Raw genomic sequence first — 21,098 nt, forward strand, 5'->3', positions numbered from 1 at the left:
AAGAATTACTGAGATATCCCGTGCACATTTGGCACACCACTTGGTATAAGTGCGTGCTCAATAAATGTTAATTATTTGTATATCTTATTACAAAAACCACCATCTCTCCCCCAACCCCTTCCCAAAACAGCCAGTATATCTTTAGGGACGAATCTGTGTAATAGTACATTCAAGGGAGCCGGAGACAGAACAATTTGATATATTGTATAATCTGGTGAGAAAAAACAAAAAAATGTGCAGCAGCTAAAATAAAAAGAAATCAACACTAGGAAGGAAACGTCTTTAAGCGTAGAAGGTTTTGATGCGCAGAATAAATTCCCTCACTCTCCTCTCACCCTGGGTTCCCATTAGTGTTTTGCTGGCTCAGAATCCTCTGGGGCGAGTCCTGGATTATGAAATGCCCTCTCTCTGGTGTCCTGCCAAAGCCTGCTCTGCAGACACCCAGACTAACCTGGCACTGGCTCATGGTAAGAAGCCTCTCACCCCGAGGGCCTGACTAATGCTCATGTTTTTTCCTTTCTCAGACAACTCCACAGGTGGGCTGGGGCGGGCGGGGGGAGGTTGGCATTAAGCAATCCATGTGGTTATTTTTTTTTTCTATTTCTTTGGGCAATTCTTACATGATGACATAATGATATGTGCTAACAATGAAAAATACATGCACTGTGGCTGTATCTCTTTGTATTGGGTTTATTTTGGAAATTCACACACACACGAACCAGAAATCCTCTCCCGCACATTCCTGATTAATAATCTATGGCTCCCCACAATGCCCACACACTGGTGGAGACGGAAACATTTGAGCGCGTCTACCAGCTGATTTGCCTTCATGATATCAGATGACTAGTTTTCCTGTTTTAACTGCACGGGCAGGGTTTAGGTGTCATGAGGTCAGAGTGTATGGAATTTTTTTTTTTTTAACCCAGGGTAAACAATGAAACCTGATAACTTATTCAGGGCATATGGCTCAAAAGCAGGCACTCACTACTATGAGGCGTATCGCATTAATAAAGCCCCACACTCAGGGAAAATTTGGAGCAAAATCTTTCTGATTAACTGTAAAACCAAAATATGCCCAGCAGAGCTCAGAATCCTGCTGAGGAATTACAAACAGGGTACGTTTGAAAAGTTGAACCGCAGGACACGTGGGTCTGCTGGAGTCGTCCAGATCGATGGCCACAGCCAGGTTTTAAGACTGTTCAGCCCATCAGTCCTGTGGGAAGGAGAACAGGAAGAGGGCAGAGGGTCAGAATGAGCAGGGTCTCTCTTGTTCCTCTCTCCCACCCGACTCAAGGGCCTCACCATTCCAGTATAGTTTAATGGAGTCATGAGAAAAGGAAAGGGAGAACAGAGGAAAGAAAGAAAGAGCCAGTCCTCAGGAGAGATCTCCCACTCTAAATTTGCTTTGGGTACACACTGTGATCCAGGGAAATCCCTCTTCTTTTCTAGAAACTTCTGTGTGTGTGTGTGTGTGTGTGTGTGTTTTTTAAGATTTATTTATTTGACAGAGAGAGCGTGTGTGAGAGCAGGGGAAGGGGCAGAGGGAGAGAGAGAGAGAGAATCCTTACACAGACTCCCTGCTGAGTGCAGAGCCTAACTCGGGGCTTGATCCCAGGACCCTGAGATCATGACCTGAGCTGAAATCCAGTTGGCAGCTTACCTGACTGAGCCACCAGGTGCCTCTAGAACCCTCTGTGGTTTAAGGTCCAGTCTGTTGAGTCTGGACCATGATTAATGGCACAGTATCCAGACCAAACAATAGAAACCAACTTGAGTTCTGGGTCCATCCCATGCTCGCTCTATGACTTGAGCCCTTCTTCTCTAAATCTCACCCTCTTTGGCTGTGAAATGGAAATGGGACCAATATTCTACCTCCCTTCCAGCTGCTGTAAGCATCACAGAAACTAACAGGGCCTGGTACGGTCTCTGACGTAGTGAGTGCTGAGTCTAGGTTTTTATTGCATTATTGTTGTCATCGTTCCTATTTTGAGTTGACTCCCCAGTTATGGATGTTTTTCTGTCTGGAATAGGAAATAGGCAGGAAAGGGGTTCGTTGTAGCAGGGCTCAGGTATGGACACTAGGGCTGGGTATTTCAGTAGCCTCAGAGGCCACCACCTCTCCCTTGTCAGCCATTTAATTCAGTTCAACAAATGCATTTTGAGAACCAGGGTATGGATGAACATCCCATTGTCCCTGCCTGACCACCGCTTGGCCTGACCAGTGGAATTCTGCAAACATGGCTGTCCAATTAAAGTGATGTCATGTGAAGTTGGAGACAGTCCCTCAAAATTAAAGACTGGCCTCTCAATCTGAAATAACAGACATATTATCTTGATCCCTCTTCTCCCCAAAATATATATATTGTATTTCAATAAAATAATTTCTGTTCAAAGTCCTTCGAAAATTCTCTGGCAATTGCTATAAAATATATGTAGGCAAGAGTTGTGTCCCAGGTATCCTTTAAGAAAAACATGGTTTCAAATATTTAAGTCCTGCAAGGGCCTGTACACAGTTTGTCTGTTTGCATCCAAAGTGTTTGTCCGCCACTGTGTAGACATGGTTGAATTATGGCTATTTAACAATTTGGCATACAACCTCTGCTTCAATTTTCATTTTTTTTGTCTGGTCATGAAAGGGTATTAAAGCCAGAAATGAAATGATGGTGTGGGACCCCATTCTGATCCCCCAACCAAGCTTCAGAATTTATTCTTACGTTCGCAAAAGAGGATCTGTATCTTAGATATCTCGCAAAACCACTTGCCTTTATTAGGCCAAACAGAAAAACACATTAGGATAAGTAAGCAGTCTGTTAAACTGCGAAGTTGAGCTAATTCATTAAGAATTATTTGGAAGAAGCATGTGGGCCCACACTGCATTCTTGATGTCCTGTGAGTCAGGACTCCAGTGGCAGAGCTATGCTGGGCTCTGAGGAGGCCTTTTCCAGCAAATTTTCTTTCCCACTTGAAGCTGAATGTCCCTTGGTATCCTGGGGGTCATGGGGACATGGATGGATGGTTGCATGCAAGAGGATTGGGGCTTTTATCTCCAGGCGCGTTAAGAGCCCTGTACTTATATTTCTGTACCAATAAAAAGATGAGAAAGGGGAACATGACTTTGACCTTTAATTTCGTTTCATTGTCAACAAAGTGACCCTTGGCCTGGGTGAGAAAGTTAAAAAGTTGCTTAATTTTTCTGACTTTTACATCTTTGATGGAAGAAAGAAAAAGAGAGAGAAGAAAGAAAGAAAGAAAGAAAGAAAGAAAGAGGAGACAGAGAAGGTGAAAGTGGGGAAGGGAGGAGAGAACGGAGGGCAAAAGTGGAAAAGAGAGGAAGTATTTTTAAAGAGAGACAAGCTGGAAGAAATAGGGAAGTAGGGAGAGAGGGAGGGAGGGAAGTGGAGAGAGGGAGAGAGGGTGGGAGGAAGAGAAATGAAAGAAAGAGAAAGAAAGATAGTTTGAGAGCCACTAGTAAGGTATTAGTACATGAACCAGTGTCTCTAGGTCTCTCTGAGCTGTATGTACCTGATACTGAGGCGCGCTCTTAGAGAGATCTCCCTGCACCAGGTGAGCTTCTTTGCCAGTTTACAGGTGAGTAACTAATCTCTGCTGCATCCAGCTTATCTCTCTGGGCTGCCCCTTACCCCATATTCCGGTCCCATACAGGGACAGGGAGACAAGGATGCAGATGTCTAACATATTCTTGAATTTCTAAGTTGTTTCTTAGAACTTCAAGGATTCTGTTGTAATAATTACAACTCTACCTAATCTTTATTCAACTTTGGGGAAAGAACCCCCGCTTGTCCCCAAATAGTTTCCCAAATACTGTCATTAAGGTTTTCAAAGAAATCACTGGCACTCCAACCCTTGATGGCCTCAGCAGCAGAACCTTCCCCTGCAGCCTTGCCCTCCACCCATCCAGCCCGGCCAGGCTCCCTTGAGCTCCTGTGCCAAAGCTGTTTGCTTTGTGGATGACTTTTTCTTCCCCTAACTCCTTCCTCTCGCCAACTTCCACCCATCATTCCCATATCTGTTTTAACATGGCTTCCCACAGGAAACCTTCACACCCCCCATCAACCAGGACCTGGCTCTTTATCCATGCTGCTCTGGTTCCTGAAAGATGACTCCTAATGCACTTTATGCAACTGTTTTCTGAGTGCTAGGTTCCTGCTCTGGGAGCTCAGGGACTACTTCCTGGCTTTCCATTGTACCTCAGTGCTTAGTGCCATATTTGTACATAATAGGTGCTCAGTAATCTTTGATGGGAGTAAAAGAGAAAGAACACAGGAAGACACAGAAAGAGGAAGGGAGGAAGGGAGGGAGGGAAGACGAATGAGACAAGAAAGGCCAAAAGTGTGTCACTGTGGAGGCATTCCTAATTTGTCATGACCCACCGCACCACACAGACACACATGCACGGGCCTCTCTCCTCTGTTTTCCTCCCTCCTCTATTTTCTCCTCTTTACAGAAATGCCATTTTTTAAAAAAGATTTTATTTATTTATTTTGACAGAGAAAGAGACAGCCAGGGAGAGAGGGAACACAAGCAGGGGGAGTGGGAGAAGAAGAAGCAGGCTCCCAGCGGAGGAGCCTGATATGGGGCTCGATCCCAGGACCCTGGGATCTCGCCCTGAGCTGAAGGCAGACGCTCAACAACGGAGCCACCCAGGCACCCCCAGAAATACCAAAATTAAAACGAAGTTAAAGTTATTCCTGCTTCAGTGTGTACCCCAATTTGATTTTTTTGGTCATTCTAGGCCCCCACAATTCAAATATATTTCAAAGCCAATTTAGTCGACAAGCATGAAACAGCATGTCTTTCCCACACACATCTCGATAAATAAATGACAAGATATGTTTTATTAAAATGTAATTCTTCATTTAAGTTTGAAAATCTTATAGAAGTTTTAAGTCATCAAATAATTCCATCTTGACAATGACATTGCAAAACTAGTAAAAGGAAGTCACCAGAAATCATATGATTCAGGGGTCAAGTAAAGACGAGGCATATCTCGGCAAAAAATCTAGAGAAAATGTGGTCTTTGGACAGATGCTTTACTTATAATTTTATTTCATTAGTAACGAATTTCTGAAGTGTCCGTCTATTTGATAAAGTGACGTCTATCTTATTTAGTAAAAAGAAGCCTTCCTTGCACCCAGGAGATATCCAAACTGGAACAGAGTTGTGTCGAACTCCTTTAGGACATTTCCTGTAGGATAAAAAGTCCCAATCCAGGGGCGCCTGGGTGGCACAGCGATTAAGTGTCTGCCTTCCGCTCAGGGCGTGGTCCCCGCGTTATGGGATCGAGCCCCACGTCAGGCTCTTCTGCTATGAGCCTGCTTCTTCCTCTCCCACACCCCCTGCTTGTGTTCCCTCTCTTGCTGGCTGTCTCTATCTCTGTCAAATAAATAAATAAAATCTTAAAAAAAAAAGTCCCAATCCATAGAGGACTATAAGATGAGCCACTGCACAGTGTATGAATTAGATATTTTATTTTATTATTTTATTTTATTTTATTTTATTTCATTTTATAATTTTTTAAGTTGGCTCCATGCGCAGCTTGGAGGGCGTGGGCAGGGCTTTCCCTCACGACAGTGAGATCGAGACCTGAGCTGAGTTCAAGAGTCGGACACGTAACTAGCTGAGCCATCCAAGCACCCCAGTGTATGAATTAGATAAAAATATTTCCAAGAATTTTCCCTTGCTCTGGCTGAATTTCTCTTTTTGTGTGCAGAGAAATCAAGAAGATTTAAAAAAGAGAAGAAGAAGAAGAAGAAGAAGAAGAAGAAGAGGAGGAGGAGGAGGAGGAGGAGGAAGAAGAAGAAGAAGAAGAAGAAGAAGAAGAAGAAGAAGAAGAAGAAGAAGAAGAAGAAGAAGAAGAAGAAGAAGAAGAAGAAGAAGAAGAAGAAGAAGGAGAAAAGGAAAAAGAAGGAGGAGGAGGAAGAAGAAAGAGCATAGTACAATAACATCACAGAGGAAAATACGACAGGTTTGCCTGTGTTCTTGTTCACCTTTTACTTCCTCCCCCGAAGGAAGGTAGGGTAGGGATGGCAGAGCTGCGAGACAGGGCAAGAAATCGAGTGCACCATAGATTCACTCACGACAGGAGATTTCAAAAGTTAGAATTACTAAATCTGAGCTGGAAAATAAGAGAGATTGACTTAGGCATTAAAGGTAGGTCCTGGCCAGTAAAACTGATAGATACTTATTACATTGTCCCGAAAGAGACTGCACTGCTCAGCATAGCTAATGCTAAGGAAATTTAAAGCAAGTTATAGAAAATACAGCTTCACCTGGTAGAATTCATTCAGAGGAATTTGCTGCCACAGGCAGTCATGAAATCAATCACGGAGCTGGATTTTTTCAAAGGGGCAGGATAATGTATGAGCCACTCTTCTGGCTAGTTGGGAAGGATAGAAGCAATCAATTCGCCTGCTTCTAGGAGATCACAGTTGATTACAAGTGGGGTCAGCGAAAAGATGTCCCCCGCACTTGATCAGGATAATTAAAAAGTGTTTGCCCATGCTCACATGTCCTGGAAGGAAATAGGAGATAGGATATAGAGATCAAATGACATGAGCCAATATGACAAATGTTTTTTGACAGGGACAGAGCATTAAACAACACAAAGATCAATTCCAAGAACTAATTATAGGTATTCCTAAAATGTTTTTTCATCAAAGCATTTTCTTCTGGTAATATAAATATTACAGGTTTTGTTTTTTAATCTGATTCTCTGACCAGTATTCTTGGAATACATCTACCAAACCTGAAAACACTTAACATTCATGATTTTTCTTTTTCCCAGTGGAAAGTAGAGCTTAGTCAAAAGTTGTGAATGCACTCAAAATATGACCAAGACGATGGGAATTTTGACATTGTCATGACGAAGGTCAGTAATAAACGTCTTTGATAAAGTCACCACAGGGTAAATTCAGCATCTTTTTCTTTTGTAATCAATATCTCACCTCTACCTTACTTTTCTTGGAGATGTGTAGTCTCTAGGACATCACTCGGCACTATGGCAGATGTGTCAAAGCAACATTGCAGAGAAAGACAAATACCACATGATTCCACCCATATGTGGAATTTAAGAAACAAATGAATAAAGAAAAAAGAGAGAAAACCAAAAAACAGACTCTTGACTATGGAGAACAAACTGAGGGTTACCAGGGGGAGGTGGGTGGGGATTGGGGGAAAGAGGGCACGGGGATTAAAGAGCACACTTCTCATGAGGTGCACTGAGTAATAAGGTACACAATTGTTGAGTCACTATAGGATACACCTGAAACTAAGATAAGACTGTATGTTAAAAAAAGAAGAAGAAGGAGGAGGAGGAGGAGGAGGAGGAGGAGGAGGAGGAGGAGGAGGAGGAGGAGAAGGAGAAGGAGGAAGAAAGAAACAGGGGCTCCTGGCTGGCTCAGTGCATAGAGTGCGCAACTCTTGATCTCGGTGTTGAGAGTTCAAGTCCCATGTTGTGTGTGAAGATTACTTAAAAATAAAATCTTTTAGGGCGCCTGGGTTAAGTTGGTTAAGCCTCTACCTTCAGTTCAGATCATGATCCCAGGGTCCTGGGATGGAGTCCTACGTCAAGCTCCCTGCTTCTCCCTCTGCCCCTCCCCCACCTCGTGTGTTTGCGCGAACACGTGCACGCGCTCGCTTTCTCAAAAACAGAGAAAATCTTGGGGCGCCTGGGTGGCTCAGTCGTTGAGCGTCTGCCTTCGGCTCAGGGCGTGATCCCAGAGTTCTGGGATCGAGCCCCACATCAGGCTCCTCCGCTGGGAGCCTGCTTCTTTCTCTCCCACTCCTCCTGCTTGTGTTCCCTCTCTCGCTGGCTGTCTCTCTCTCTGTTAAATAAATAAATAAATAAAATCTTTAAAAAAAAATAGAGAAAATCTTAAAAAATTAAAAAATGAAAATAAAATAATAAACTTTTTTAAAAAAACAACATTGTACCTCTGGCATTCTAACTCATGATCTTTGGAGAGACACTAAAAAAGGCATTTCAGGTGTGGTTGGAGCCTGCATTTTTGTTTGGGCACAAAAGAATGACACGCCATCTATGAAAAAGGGAAATTTTGCTTTACAAAATTACAAAACAAAATCCTGGGTGAGTCATCATAAAACCTAGTCTTTGAATTTCAATAGTGTCGCAGTGCTGAAAAGGCATCATTGTCACCTCCTGAGAACCAGGAAGTGTTATCTACTTTAGGGGACAAGGACCTGCCCACTTTTATTGCCTACGTTAAAAAAAAAAGCAAATGTAAAGATAAAAGGTGTCTGGAAGTTTTCCCATGATAAACCACCACAATTTGAAATAGTAGTTATAATCTAAACTTAAAGACATCCTTGTTTCCATAAGCATGTTTTATTAAAACATCATCTTGACTAAAGACTAAAAAAAATGAAAGTATATATCTCTGTGTTAATATCAGAAAAGTTTTCTATCACTTGCCTCGACACGGCGTTGGGTGTCAGCTGGGTTACCTTGGGAAAACCACTTCCCTCCTCTTACCTTGACATCTTCATCTGTAAAATAGGTACAACAACATGGCCTACTCCACAGGACTGTTGTAAATTTAAATCAATATAAAGGAAAAACAAAAAAAAAACTGCCTGGAATGTAATAAGTGCCTAGAAATTGCTATTTTCCTTCAATCCCCAGAAAGCCTGGGTTTTAAGGGAAGTCGTGTTTCTCCTGGGAGAGAGAGGGACAGTGGAGGTCATTTCCTGTCTCGTGGTTTTGGGGGTAAGAGTGAGAGAGAGGTGTCCATTGTTATACTCCCCCCCTCCTCCACTCCCACCCGGTCCTCTAACCCCCTCTCCTGCCAGATTTCTCCTTGAATTCTGCACTCTGCCGTCAGCTAGGCGTTCTCCCTCCCCCCAGTCCTTCCATCTGCTCTTCCCTCAACCTGCAATAATTGCCTCTGCTCTCCCCCCACCAAACCCCGATTTGGCTCACTCACGCTCATCCATCACCCTCTGCTCAGATGTCATCACTCCCCACATCGGAGCGAGGTTCTCTTCATACGTGCACTCACAGCCCCCATGCTTCCATCACCACCTTTCAATATCCCTTCACTCTCCATACCGACCGTTAGACTGCAAGCTCCTCTCGGCCGGTATTTGGTCTTGTGCCCTCACCACTCCTCCCCGCCACTGGGCTCCATTTCTTTTTCTTTTCTTTTTTTTTTTTTTTTCCTTTCTTTTTTTAACAATTTTATTTATTTATTTATTTATTTGAGAGAGAGCAAGAGTGAAAGAGCTCAAGCAGTGGGGTGGCGGGGAGAGAAGCAGAGGGAGAGGGAGAAGCAGAGAGCCCGACTGGGGGCTGGATCCCAAGACCCAGGATCATGACCAGAGCCGAAGGCAGACACTTAACCGACTGAACCACCCAGACGCCCCTGGGCTCCATTTCTGACACACCATTCCACGTCCCAAGTGGCTAAAAGAAGCAACCAAGATCAACAGGGAGACTGCCCCTTCATACAACCGCGCTTTCTGTTTTCATTTGCCTTTATGCTGCCAAACCACCTGTTGATGAGGAACTGCTCAAATGAAATGGTTGTTCTGACCATTATATTCAGAGCTGACATGACAGGAGAACCACTATCCAGGTTGTGTGGAACTAAGTGGTTTATTTTTTATAAAACTAATACTGGGAGGGTGCCTGGCTGGCTTAGTCTGAGGAGCATGGGACTCTTGATCTTGGGAGTCATGAGTTCGAGCCCCACATTGGGTATAGAGATTACTTAAAAATAATAAAATCTTAAAAAAAAAGAAAACAAAACAAATTCTGAGAAATCTATAAGGCAGTATGAATTGGAAAAGTTCAAAACGAAGTCAAACGCACGAAATTCTTTCTTTGGGGCTTAGTTAGTCTAAGAAGAAAGACTCAAACGGCTGTTGTTTTTACATAAGTCTAAACTTAACTGTTCAATCATATTGCAGAGTTCACATTTATCTGCTAGAATATGCAAAGAATATTAACCTCATAATCTTTTAAGTACAGATAGCATATACTTGGCCTTGTGGCGGGTGATTGGAATGAAAATAAAAAATAAATCGAGCAATTAGAAGACAAGTATAGACTGGTCAGAGTTCAGTGGTGTTTACAATTGATCACAGGCAGTTACAGGTTTCTTTGCTCCTTCTCCACTCCCATGGCTTTACTTGAATAGAAGAAGAAGGAGAAGGAGAGGAAGAAGAAGAGGAAGAAGAAAGAGGAGGAGGGGGAGGAGGAGGAAGAGGAGGGAGAGGAAGAGGAGGAGGGGGAGGAGGAGGAAGAGGAGGGAGAGGAAGAGGAGGAGGAGGACAACCAAGGAGAGGAGGAGGAGAAGAAGAGGAAGAAAAAAAGAGGAAGAAGAAGGAGAAGACAAAGAAGAAGACGAAGGCAAGTATAGAAAGGTAAGGGACTGATTCAGGCAATTCAGCCTCCCATTCCACCCATACCTGCCAGTTGCAGTTAATAGAGGCAGAAGCATGGAACCCTACAGATGAATGATGCAGTTCTTTGTTCTCTCATTGTGACTGGAGGCTGAAACTACATTTAGAGATACATGATGACAGCTCTAACAATAATTAGCTTATTCAAGCTGGGGCTATATATGGAACCTTTGCTAAGCACTGTCCATGCATTATGCCATTTAATAATCACAAGAATCCTATGAGGTATGGAATAATTACAATGATACAGATGAGTAAGCGATGAAGAACTTTGCCCAAGGTCACAGACACAACTGACAATCAGCAGAGCCAATCTTCAAACCATTTGTCATTTGATTCCAGAGTTTTCTTCTTAGCTTCCAGCCTACACTACGGCCCTCACCCAATCTCAGATAATGAGATGTAGTGGGGAAAACTTGAGGTCTGGCATCTGAAGGCTTGCATTAATTATCAGTTTGAGTAGGTCACTCCATCTCAGTTTCATCATTTGTGGTATGAGAATAATCATATCCACTCCTCCTGCTTTCCAAAACTCCCATGATGATTAGGCAAAATGGTTTACAGGCAAGAACTTAAGAAACAGGAATGTGCTGTACAAATATCAGCTGATAGGGTTTATTTATGAGTGTAGTCTGTTGATGGATTTGTAGGAAATTGGTTGGTGCTTAGGGAGTATTTTATGTGTGACAGTCAGAAATGAGTTCCACCCAAACCAAATATGATAAATGGATGATGGACGCAAATGATGGACTTTGCCCACACAGATAAATGGGTGTGATTTGAAGAAGGAAGTATCTGTCCTATGGCCATGCACTCCAGGCTTGGGGAAAGAGTAACTGTCGCCTACAGAAGAGTAGAACATCAAAGACAAGGTTCCTCTTCTGAACACAGTTGTGTTGGGACCAGCACTGCTTACAGATTAAGCACAGGCAAATCCGTTTGAATAACAGAGATTTCCTGGGAATTAAAAAAAAATGATCTCACCTAAAGACTAGACCAGCATTTCCGTATGTATTTACTTGGAGAAGACCGATCGCTTGTATGGTTTCAAAATTTTGTTTCATAACCTTTACATATTCCCCCCGATATCTTTTTCCATGTGAAATGAAAATGCAAAAGACGCTATCCACTTCTATTACATTTCTGGGGAAATGTAGTGTTACAGAGAAGAAGGTAACTTGAGATCCAATTTCATCCATCGGATTTTTCCACCTGTCCTTAGCATCGTAACTCTTGTTGCTTTTCATGTAAAATAACATCCTTGACTACAATAATTTATTTTCTGGTACTCAGCATATCGTTGAGCACTAGAATAGATACCTGTAGTTCTTCTCTGTTCAACATCCATTCCCTCTTCAGGTAATAGCACCTTGATTTTCCTTTAAGACACCACCTTCTTTCTCTGTCCTCACTCCTTAAGATTTCATGGGGGCTCACTCCGTCTATTGTTTCCATTGGTTGGCCAGTGACCCAACCCTGACCAATCAAAGTGATGGTGGGTTTTTTGTGGTTTTTTTGTTTTTTTTAAGGCTGGGCATGGGACCCAATCAAGACTCTGGGTATTAATCCTGGAATGTTTGGTGTGACTACAGGGAAAGAAGCTAATCTTGTAAGATATTATCTTTGAGGTGCTTGTAGTCATTGTTGCTGCCAATTGAAGAGAACCTACTTGAGGACAAGGCCAACACAAAGAAAAGTGGAGCCAAAAGATAGATAGATAGAAGACAGATAGATAGATTGATCTTATCTATATAGATATATAGATATAGATAAGTAAAGATAGATCATATATATATGTAAGTCATATCATATATATGTGATATATGATATATGATATATATATATGTAAGTTTCCTAAGGGCTTTATTGGTGCACTTATCTCTCCCTTATTCTTTTCCATTATGTGACCTAATACATTCTCTTTTTGATTAAGCCAGTTTCTAGTGAGGTTCTGTTACTTGCAGCTGAAAGCAATCTCACTAGCCCTGATTTATCAGTTGTGCAACAGTTCTATGAATTACATGTTTTTCTGCCAGGACTCTCATAGTTTCTCAGAAATAGGAAGAAGAGATCAAAAAAGAATTTGTGGAGCAAGGATTTACTCCTTTTGTTTCATTTTCCCTCCCTGTTCTTGATCTTTCCTGAGTGTTGAGTGACAGTAACAGCAAACATGTATACAGCACACGCACTATGACAGGCACTCTTTTAATCCCATGTTTTTGGTATAATTATTATCCTCATTATACCAATTAAGGAAACTAAAAAGAATTTCTTTCAGTGTTTCAAAAGACATCCAAGCACTTGAGATGTAAGTTTAGCCTCAATGTAACACCTTCCAGATGTTAACAGGTGTTGTATTTGTATCAACATAAGAACCTACAGAAGTATTTTAGTTAAGAGTCAAATTATGTTCTTCATTCTGTCACTGAAAAGCTGTTGAAATTTGGAGAAAGTCACCTAATCATTCTTTCAAGCCAAGAAATCCTGAATGCCAGGAAATAGGAAGGGAAAAAAAAAACTAGCTTGTGCTCTAGCATTGATCTTAAAGATCAAAGCTTTGGATTGTAGTCCCATTAATTGGCTGCGTGAGCTTGAGCATATCATGCCATTGCCCTGGGTGTCTGTAAAACCAAGTCAGTGATTCAACCTGCTTATCTCTGGTATGTTATGTGTAAGGCAAACAAGAAAAGATATTTAAAAGCGATTTGTGAAATTGAAGGTTCTTGGTACATGGAAGATATTGTGACTACTTCCAATGTCAAAAATTTGCATTTGCCTGAAGATATGAACAGACACTTTTCCAATGAAGACATACAAATGGCCAACAGACATATGAAAAAATGTTCAAAATCATTAGCCATCAGGGAAATTCAAATCAAAACCACATTGAAATACCACCTTACACCAGTTAGAAAGGCAAAAATTGACAAGACAAGAAACAACAAATGTTGGAGAGGTTGTGGAGAAAGGGGATCCCACTGTTGGTGGGAATGCAAGTTGGTACAGCCACTTTGGAAAACAGCATGGAGGTCCCTCAAAAAGTTAAAAATAGAGCTACCCTATGACCCAGCCATTGCACTACTGGGTATTTACCCCAAAGATACAGATGTAGTGAAGAGAAGGGCCATATGCACCCCAATGTTCATAGCAGCAATGTCCACAATAGCTAAACTGTGGACAGAGCTGAGATGCCCTTAAACAGACGAATGGATAAAGAAGATGTGGTCCACGTATACAGTGGAGTATTACTCAGCCATCAGAAAGAACGATTACCCAACATTTGCAGCAACATGGACGGGACTGGAGGAGATTATGCTAAGTGAAATAAGTCAAGCAGAGAAAGACAATTATCATATGGTTTCACTCATTTATGGAACATAAGGAATAGCAGGGAGATTGGTAGGAGAAGGAAGGGAAGAATGAAGGGGGGGTAAACAGAAGCGGAATGAACCACTAGAGACTATGGACTCTGGGAAACAAACTGAGGGTTTCAGAGGGGAGGGGGGTGGGGGGATGGGCTACCCCAGTGATGGATATTAAGGAGGGCACATATTGCATGGAGCACTGGGTGTTATATGCAAACAGTGAATCATGGAACACTACATCAGAAACTAATGATGTACTGTATGGTGACTAACATAACATAATAAATTTTTTTAAAATTTGCATTTGCCTCAATAAGAGAGAATATTTCCTTCATCATGATACTAGAGGATATGGCTTAGAAATCCCCTAAGCCTTGGCTGGGGTGGGATAGGAAAAGAAGAAGAAGAAAAAGAAGAAGAAGGAGCAGGAGGAGGAGGAGGAGGAGGAAGAGGAGGAGAAGGAGAGGGAGAAGAAGAAGAAGAAGAAGAAGAAGAAGAAGAAGAAGAAGAAGAAGAAGAAGAAGAAGAAGAAGAAGAAGAAGAAGAAGAAGAAGAAGAAGAAGAAGAAGAAGAAGAAGAAGGAGAAAGAAGAAGAAGAAGAAGAAGAAGAAGAAGAAGAGAAGGAAGAAGAAGAAGAAGGAGAAAGAAGAAGAAGAAGAAGAAGAAGAAGAAGAAGAAGAAGAAGAAGAAGAAGAAGAAGAAGAAGTTAAGAACACAGTAAAGTCATCATTCTTTAGTCATAAGTGATGATTTTTCTTTCTTTCTTTTTTTTTTTTTTTTAGATTTCATTTATTTATGTGACAGAGAGACAGCCAGCGAGAGAGGGAACAAGGCAGGGGAGTGGGAGAGGAAGAAGCAGGCTCCCAGCGGAGGAGACCGATGCGGGGCTCGATCCCAGAACACCGGGATCACGCCCTGAGCCGAAGGCAGACGCTTAACGACTGCGCTACCCAGGCGCCCCTGATGATTTTTCTGACTTATTCTATAGCTCTGCAACATTTTTGTGCCATCAACTTCTATACAGAAAAGAGTTAACTACTATAAAAATGACAGCAGAAATAATACCTGGTATCAAAAAAGCTGGCTCTGCCACTAGCTTATTTTGTGACCTAGGTCACAGGTACCCCTAGACCTCAGTTTCCTGAAGGGATTGAATTATGTAATGTGATGGCATCACTGATGCTCTTTCCTCTCACTTTCAGGTACTTGGAAGACTCTATTTATCAGACTGCAGTTATGCTTGGCCAGGTGACTTCTTCTTGCCAATAGTGTATGAGCAGAAGAGATACACGCCACTTCTAGGCAGGGGACATCCCAGTAGTCTCTTCCCTTGCTAGGGCCATAGAGGATGCCACTAATTCAAGCTGGTCTATTGTAGGTGTAGCGCCTCCATCCCCGGCCCCTTGGGTGGGTATTTGGAAGAGTCCTTGCCAACTTGTAACTGGTATGAAGAGTGAACAGGAACTAAACCTTTGCTTTGTAAAGCAACAAATATTTTAGTGCTAATTTGTTACAGCAGGCATAACCTAGAATAATGAAATCGTTTTCTAGGGGCACCTGGCTGTCTCAGCTATTAAGTGTCTGCCTTCGGCTCAGGTCATGATCCCAGGGTCCTGGGATCGAGTCCGGCATTGGGCTCCCTGCTCGGCGGGAAGCCTGCTTCTCCCTCTCATGCTCCCCTTGCTTGTGTTCCCTCTCTCACTGTCTGTCAAATAAATAAATTAATAAATAAATAAAAATCTAAATATATATATATATATAAAATAAAATAGTTTTCTCTTTTTTTTCTCTCCAGTCTCACTTGCTACAAATGCTATGCATATGTTTCCTATGCTGAAATAATGGGTTAGAGCAAAAAGAAGCTATGAACCCCACAGATCTGCTAGGATGTTTTCCTTTATAATTGTAAGCAGAGATGCGGATAAGGAGAGGCCATGGAGTTTCTCTGCCCTCAGGAGGGGGTATTCTAAAGGTTTCCTCAATCTTGTTTTCCAATTCCTCCCACCAAGACTTCAAAAAAAAAATTAAAAGGAGTGTTTAACTTACTAAATATCAGAAAAATGGATATCAAACTTGGAAGACATATGTTAATGTAAATGTGTAGAAAATAGACACCTTAGTTTTATCACACTCAGATATTACACATAATGTATTGGTCATATCTATTTGCACATGTGGCCCAAGAAACTTGCATAGTAAGAACATTTTAATAAATCTAATAAGTAACATAATATTCCTGGCTATGCTCATTATATCTTTACTCTCAAAACCAAGAAGTTTGTTCAAACTGGTTGATGTATGGTAAATTTTATGTATTCATGTTTTGCCTAAAAGTCAGAACACCCATTCCAGGAAAATACAAAAAGGTTGAGAATGAGAATAACAGTCTGTTTGGAGCAAGGAAGCAAGTCAAATAAGAAGGATATTTTGTCCATGTTACCCTAAGACTTACATGCTTTTTATTGACATTCATAGAAGCCCTAGACTTCTACTTAAAATATAAAACATAACTGGATCCATCCTAAAAAACTCGTTTGCTTGGCAAATTCCAACGTGCCTTTACAACAGAAGCACAGAACATGAGTAAGGAGAAGGCAAGCAAGGAAGGAAAGAAAGTGGTTCCAGATCTACTCCTGCTTTCTCCTCCCCGGCCTCTCCATGCACGGTAGGTAGGTAGAAGGGGAAGAGGAAGGGGAAATGAGGGACATCACAGGAGTGGATGAGAGCAGAAGAAACTGGCAAAGTGAGCAACGTTAACATGATAAAGAAAAAGGAGAAAAGAACATGCAGGGAGTCTCATACAATTTCAAGCATGGTCAAGTCAAGGTGAAACAACAAAGCGACAAGCAAGGGAACCACTTTTTGACTTGACTCCCTCATGAAATAGCTTTGAAATCTTTTGGTTGAGATGTTCCTGCAATGGCTTATAGAGCTAAAGCCTCAGAATTGCAACTTAGATATATGGAGGACCGGCCATGGAGGTCACTTTGAGTGGTGCAAGAGGAGCCTCCAAATGCATTAAGAGAGACCAGTCAAAAGGCAGAACCAAAACTGGAGGGAAGGCCACGTGCAGTTGAGAGGACAGTGGTCTGAAGGTTCAACATCTTCTCCAGAGTCCAGTTCTATACACTGTTAACGTATCCCATCTCACCAGGCTCCTCCTGGGGTAGCAGAGAAGTCCAACCAAGCTTTAGTCATACTTCTTGTCTCTAGATGTTCAGACAATCCCACCATACTGCTAATGGATAAAGACAGAGGTGCCCATGAGCAGGAAAGTGGTCTAAAAATGGAGGAAACAGAAAAACTCATAAAAAGAAGCTAACAATTTTTGAACTAGCTATTGCATGCCAGGTGGTAAGCTAAACCTTTTCATACCTTGTCTTTTCAAAAATCCTATATCATACTCTGCGTTGGCTTGATTGATAGATTATGAAAACGAGGCTCCAAAGGATGAAGTAAGCTCTCCAAGTTCTCATAGTTTGTAAATAAAAGAGGTGGGGTTCTGAGCCAGATTATCTGACCCGAAGGCCAGCTGCAGTCACATATCGCACCACAGAGAAGATGGGTGGCCACATCCCTCTACAAGTTGCTCTCATTAACTCTTAAACGCCTTGCACACTTCATATCCCTCAGTTTGGTGATTGGCTTCATTCTCAGCCACGAATACCTTGAGTGTGTCAGTGTAGAGATAACTTCTGTCCTTCCACTAACCCTTGACTCATCTGGGTTAGTTGTGTCTACCTATTTAACAGAAAACCTGGGCCTTAACTTATGTAAAAGCAAAGAGATTTGCAGAGAGAGCTTCAATACATATTTCCTTATAAAACCCTGGCAGATGTCCAAATGGGCTCACAAGTATTTCACAGTTAAAGAGTGGTTCAAATAGTAGCAGCAATAAATATTTGCAGAATGACTGAACTTCTAATAATTAAAGAGATCCTCCCTTAGAAACACTCTTCCATGAAACTGTTTTAGAAGAGGCTATAAGATAAGGAAAGATGTGGAAGGATATAAATTAAACTTTTCACTTATTCATTTTAATTCACACTCTCCACAAATATTTATTAGCCTTCTAGTCAATCCCAGACACTGTGCAACTTACTTCTCAGGGATGTACTAGTTATCTATTGCTGTGTAACAAATTAACCCCTTGGCAAGTTAAAGCAACAAACACTTATGCTCTCACAGTTTCTGAGGGTCAGGAATCTGAGAAGAGATTAGAGGGGTGCTTTTGGTTTAGTCTCTAGAGAGGCTGTGGTCAAGTTATTGGCTAGAGCAGAGGTCATCTTAAGACTTACAGAAGCTGAAGAATTTGAGTCCAAGCTCACTCACCTAGGTGTTCCTTGCTGTCTGTTACCAAAGACTCCAGTTCCTTGCCACATGGGCCTTTCTGTAAGACTTCCCAGAGCCAGAGATCCAAGAGAAAGAAAAAGAGAGAATATGCATCCAAACCAAAAGCCACAATTGGCTTTTTATTGTCTAACCTCCGAAGTCATTCTAGGTCACGTCTGAAAATCAGGCCCCACCTCTCAAAGACAGAAACATCAGAGAATCCCTGGATATAATTTTAAAACCATGGAGGGGAGCTGATTGGAGGGGAAACTGATAAAATTGGCTTTAGGTACTCGTCCACGTTTTGACTAATTACAATTACCCTGTGCTGTTTTATAATGTAATTTTCTGTCCATAAACTATATATGGCCACGTGCTTGGGATGGGAAGGGAGACTAATTAGACATAGGTCCAGGGGGTAAGCATCCTTCTCTTTCTCACCCTCTTCGTAGAAGACCGAGAAAGCATCAATTCCCCCATCAAGACATTTGGTGTCTTTAGCTGAAGGATGTTATTTTCCATTCAGTGTCAAGGTACAGCATAGACCCAAAGTTCTAGTCGGGCACCTTAGTAGCTAGCTGAAAGAGCATGGGGGAATGCGCAAAATGACACCGAAAAGACTAGCAAAAAAGATCATCAGGGAAGCTAGAAACTGCCACATAAATGTATTTGCCAATGATTTTCAACGTTCCAATTCATTTAACTTTTAATGGTCTGTATTTTGACCTGTTGAACTGTTTAGCAGATTCAGATTTTCACCATTGTCCTTCACATCAAATAATGAATTCTGAAGCAGCATATCCATCTGTCGGTTTAGAGGATGCGGCATCTCATCTCCATAGTGAAATCAAGTTCCCCTCACCTTTCAACAGCCAAAGCACCACTTCATCGTCAGCAATGTGGAAAGCCACAAATCAATTAAACTTACCTCGCATTTATGAGTGCCCATGAATTGCACTTAACAATGGTTTTGCAAAAAAAAGTGACCATGCCGGGTTCTCGACAAAAGCACGAAAGTCAGGTCATGGCACATTTGGGGTCCATGACACCTTCCCTCTTTGTCCTGTCTGTGACTCAAGCAGACTTCCTCACGTATTTTCTTTGGGCCCACTGCCGTATTCACTTTGCAATATTCCTTGTCGCTTTATTCAAATCCAAGAAGAAAACCACACGCAGGTTTCTGAAGAGCCACATGTGGCTTAGAAAGCCTCAGGTTGGAATGCAGCCCCTGTAATCCCCTCACAGGGGTAGAGAGAAAGCAACTCCCGAGAAGGTTCCGAATACAACCAATACCCCTTTGAGCGAAGTTTTGCATTTCGTTTTCTGCTTTAAAATCTCTATTGGCTGCACATCTGAGAAGGCTTAAGAATATAATTTATTCCATATAAAGTTCCCGGTAATTTATGCTCACTAAATTGGCAACATAGGAAGAATTTTTTCATTGACTACCATGAAGATTATTAAAGGCCATTTCGTACAAATAAAGACAGTGCAGGTAGCCATACTTCGTACAAAAGGAAATATATTAGCAGCTCTGAAGTTTTAAATTAAAACAGTCTCTAGGGGCACCTGGGTGGCTCAGTCGTTGGGCATCTGCCTTCGGCACAGGGCGTGGCCCTGGGGTCCTGGGATCGAGCCCCACATCAGGCTCCTCTGCTGGGAGCCTTCCTCTTCCTCTCCCACTCCCCCTGCTTGTGTTCCTTCTCTCGCTGGCTGTCTCTCTCTGTACAATAAATAAATAAAAAATCTTAAAAAAAAAAGTCTCTAGCTTTTCATTTCCACATTTATAATTTCAGGTTTTGGATAACTCTCCCTTCACACAAAATCCTTCTCTAGATGGCCTACATTGTACCTTTTTGGTTTGGTTTGGTTTGGGTTTTTTTTTTTTTTAATTATTTCTTTTATTATGTTCAGTTAGCCAACATGTAGCTTTGCTGTAGCTTTCAACGATTCATTAGTTGCGTATAACACCCAGTGCTCATCACACTGTGTCTTTTTTTTTTAATGATTTTTTATTATATTATGTTAGTCACCATACAGTACATCCCCGGTTTCCGATGTAAGGCTCGATGATTCATTAGTTGTGTTTAACACCCAGTGCACCATGCAATACGTGCCCTCCTTACTACCCACTGTATCTTTTTTAAGTGCTTCTGCGTCAAACTGGGTAAATCCAAGAAAACCTTCTTTCTATAGCTCACTTTACTTTCATATTTTTTTTTCAAAGTCAGATTTACACCAAGATAATAGCTCATGGCTCCGAAATGCTTGCTTTCCTGACTCGTAAATATTAACTATTTGTTCTCAGCTTTGCTTTTCTCGGGAAAAGACAGAATTTAGTATCAGCTCTCCCTTTGTTTTGTCCCTGAATAAAAAACAGATTAGATCGATGTGCACAAAGCCAAGCCTCTGGTTGCAAAGGAAGAAATGTCTTCCATGAGTTACAGGAAAACTCCGGAACATCTAGATATTTAGTCACTACTCAGCGATGGATGAGTTTTTCATTTTCCTCCCACTTTTTTTGCACCTAATAAAGACCATCATGGGCTGAAGAATGATATTTGTAATTATTCCATAATGAGGTGGTAGCTCTCCCTTCCTTACAATTTCTTAGAAATGCCTGAGTTAGGAATATTGGATCAATACATCTGTTGTAATAATTAATTAGATTCTTAGGTGTAGCATGTATGCATGAACGTAATTCTCCAAGGTAAAAGAAGGTATTATATTGGCTTCTTATCAGAGTCTCAAGGTGAAGTCTGTTTGGTGGTCTCCACAGAGCCATTGGCTGGCTATCGACCAAAAGATGGATTTCCCATCTTTTGCATGTGTGCATCCAATCCCATTGGAATCTATTGGCATGGGCTTTCTGGAACATATTTTAACATTGCTAATAGGGAAGTTTGATCTTTGCCCCTGGAGACCCACAGCCCTCGAAGTTTTGTCTTTCTTTGAGTA

The 21,098-nt window shown here is 41.7% G+C and overlaps 1 long non-coding RNA gene across 1 annotated transcript in view; it reads right to left on the reverse strand.

Moving 5' to 3' along the window:
* Nucleotides 1-674: 674 nt before the first annotated feature.
* Nucleotides 675-21,098, reverse strand: part of LOC103660004 — a 42,660-nt gene continuing 22,236 nt past the window's right edge. The window contains exons 2-3 of the long non-coding RNA XR_567654.2: nt 6,291-6,532; nt 675-1,213 (exon numbers count right to left, since the gene is read on the reverse strand). This is a non-coding gene — a long non-coding RNA (uncharacterized LOC103660004). The remainder of the gene's footprint in view (nt 1,214-6,290; nt 6,533-21,098) is intronic.

The sequence above is a fragment of the Ursus maritimus genome, unplaced genomic scaffold (genome assembly GCF_017311325.1).
Source record: "Ursus maritimus isolate PB19 unplaced genomic scaffold, ASM1731132v1 scaffold_27, whole genome shotgun sequence".
NCBI classification, from domain to species: domain Eukaryota; kingdom Metazoa; phylum Chordata; class Mammalia; order Carnivora; family Ursidae; genus Ursus; species Ursus maritimus.